This window comes from Rattus norvegicus, chromosome 4, assembly GCF_021556685.1.
Source record: "Rattus norvegicus strain SHRSP/BbbUtx chromosome 4, alternate assembly SHRSP_T2T, whole genome shotgun sequence".
In the NCBI taxonomy this organism is placed as follows: domain Eukaryota; kingdom Metazoa; phylum Chordata; class Mammalia; order Rodentia; family Muridae; genus Rattus; species Rattus norvegicus.
Genome location: NC_141537.1, coordinates 28,673,574 through 28,675,183, shown reverse-complemented (window position 1 = coordinate 28,675,183; position 1,610 = coordinate 28,673,574). Strand labels below are relative to the sequence as shown.

General features: G+C 37.3%; 1 pseudogene; it reads left to right on the top strand.

Annotated features, from left to right (window-relative positions):
* The first annotated feature begins 413 nt into the window (after nt 1–413).
* Psma2-ps1 (proteasome 20S subunit alpha 2, pseudogene 1) lies at nt 414–1,145 on the top strand (annotated as a pseudogene).
* The last annotated feature ends 465 nt before the right edge of the window (nt 1,146–1,610 follow it).

The window sequence follows — 1,610 nt, the reverse complement described above, 5'->3', positions numbered from 1 at the left end:
AGCCAAGAGCACATTATTTTTGTCACACGTAAAGATTTTAACAATAATTACCTAAAATAATTTATCCAAGATTTCTCATCTTTATTTTATAATTTGCTTAAATAGAAATTCAAATATGGCAGACTTTGGGGTATGTACCCGTAATAACAGCATAGGAGGTTGAGACAATCTTATGATGGCTGTAAACTATAAAATGAGTACCTATCACATACGCACATGCGTGCACACACACACACACACACACACACACACACACACACACAATAAGGCCTTTATATCACACATGGTTTATATATTCCTTAAACCTTTGTGGCCTGATAATTAGGGTTAAACGCACAACAAAAGTTTCTGTGGTAATCAACCTGTTAATCATCTATACTGTTTTATGTCAATGCAATGAGACTGATGCAATTGAAAATCTGGACTTTGGTGTTCCAACTTTCCAGATAAAGATGGCAGAGTGTGGTTACAACTTCTCTCTGACTATATTCAGGCCATCTGGTAAACTTGTCCAGACTGAATATACTTTAGCTACTGTAGCTGGAGGGGCCCCTTCAGTGGGAATTAAAGCTGCAAATGGTGTGGTATTAGCAACTGAGAAAGAACAGAAATCCATCTTATAGATGAAAGGAGTGTACATAAAGTGGAGCTAATAACCAAACACATCAGTTTGATATATGGTGGCACAAGCCAGATTACAGAGTACTTGTACACAGAGCTTGGAAACTTGCTCAGCAATGCGATCTTGTTTACCAAGAACCCATTTCCATAGCCCAGCTGGTACATCTGTGATGCAAGAGTATATCCAGTCAGGTGGTGTTCGTCCATTTGGTGTTTCTTTACTTATTTGTGGGTGGAATGAGGGCGAACCATATTTATTTCAGTCAGATCCATCTGGAGCTTACTTTGCCTGGAAGGCCACAGCAATGGAAAAGAACTACGTGAATGGGAAAACTTTCCTTAAGAAAAGATATAATGAAGACCAAGAACTGGAAGATGCCATTCATACAGTCATCTTAACCCTAAAGGAAAGCCTTGAAGGGCAAATGACAGAAGATAACATAGAAGTTGAGATCTTCAATGAAGCTGGGTTTAGGAGGCTTACCCCAACTGAAGTAAGGGATAACTTGACTGCTATAGCATAATGAAGATGTGCCTGAATCATAAAGATCTCACACACTCTACTTATTTGTGTTAAATTACGTTTGGTTTGTGCAGACTTATTTCTACAAGGTTTAATGGTTTCACATTTTTAAAATAATAATCATAATAAACTGTTAAAACTAAGAAAAAAGAAAATCTGGATTTTATTTTTAAGACAATGTCTCAGAATATATATATCTTTGGTTGGCCTGGAATTTATTATATAGACTAGGCTGACCTCTCAGAGATTGGCTTGCCTCTGCCTCCAAAGTGCTGGGATTAAAGGTGTGTTCCAACTTACCCAGAAATAAAAAATAGAATTTAAAAAAAAAAAGTATGCCTGTGGGTTTGGGGTGGGGGGGGGGAGGTGATGGCTGAAAAATAATGTCTAAGTTGGTTAATCCAATAGTTGTTTTCATTCCTCAACTCATACAGTGGGAATATTATCTACAGATTTTGATATGGTT